Genomic DNA, 1,284 nt, shown 5'->3' with positions numbered 1-1,284 from the left:
GAAGGATCGCCGGAGGCCAGCAGGTCGAGGCTGCGGTGGCCGGGAGCGGCTACTGCACTCCAGTCTGGGCAACCAAGTGAGACTCCAACTCAAAAAATAAAAATAAAAAAATAAAAAAAAAGAAAGTACAGAAATGGCTGCTTTGTAAGCAACACAGATGTCCACTACAGTTCCTCTAGATCTGAACAATCTCTGAATCTTTCCATGCAAAATACCCCCGAGAGGAACAGCACTTGTCAAATGAAGTCTTTACGATGTATTAGACTGGGGGAGAGGATAGAATAAATTTACAGCTGTCTACAAACACAACAGAGAGGGCTGGGAGTAAGGACAAGGCAGGCAGGGATGCTCAAGCATTGGGAAAAGAGAAAGAAAGAGAAATTTGAGATGGGCAGTAGCCAACTTCTGTTGCAATCCTGAATATGTTTGGACAACTATGGTCAAGACTACGAAGCAGGGCTTCATGGGCTCTATCTAGTTGGCAGATGTGTTTTATTTGGTCCTGACAGGGTTAGACTGCACAGGTTTTGCTTTGGTTGCAAGATTTAAAATCAAGAGATTTGGGTCGGGCATGATGGCTCATACCTGTAATCCCAGGACTTTGGGAGGTTGAGGTGGGAGGATTGCTTGAGCCCAGAGTTCAAGCCTAGGCAACATAGCAAGACCCCTCCCTACAAAAATATCAAAAAATTATCCAGATATGGTGGCATGTTCCTGTAGTCCCAGCTACTTGGGAGGCAGAGGTGGGAAGATTGCTTGAGCCCAGGAGTTTGAGGTGGCAGTGAGCCATGATAGTGCCACTGTACTCCAGCCTGGGTGACAGAATGAGACCCTGTCTCAAAAAATAAAATAAGGGCATGGTGGCTCACGCCTGTAATTCCAACACTTTGGGAAATGGAGGCGAGAGGATTGCCTGAGCTCAGGAGTTTGAGACTAGCCTGAGCAACATGGCAAGACCTCACCTTTACAACTCAAAAAATTAGGCGGGCGTGGTAGTGCATGCCGGTGGTTCCAGCTACTTGAAAAGCTAAGGTGGGTGACAGAGTGAGACTCCAACTCAAAAAAAAAAGAAAGGCTGAGGCGGAAGGATCACCTGAGCCCCGCAAGTCGAGGCTGTGGCCATGAGCATGCCACTGCACTCCAGCCTGGGTAACAGAGTGAGACTCCAACTAAAATAATAATAATAATGATAAGCTGGGCTCAGTGGCTCAGCCTGTAATCCCGCGCCTTTGGGAGGCTGAGGTGAGTGATTGCCTGAGCCCGTGGGTTCGAGATCCGCCTGGG

This window comes from Carlito syrichta, unplaced genomic scaffold (genome assembly GCF_000164805.1).
Source record: "Carlito syrichta isolate Samal-C Ts95f unplaced genomic scaffold, Tarsius_syrichta-2.0.1 Scaffold309739, whole genome shotgun sequence".
NCBI lineage: Eukaryota > Metazoa > Chordata > Mammalia > Primates > Tarsiidae > Carlito > Carlito syrichta.
The sequence above is the reverse complement of the archived record's forward strand: the minus strand, read 5'-3'. Positions refer to the sequence as shown.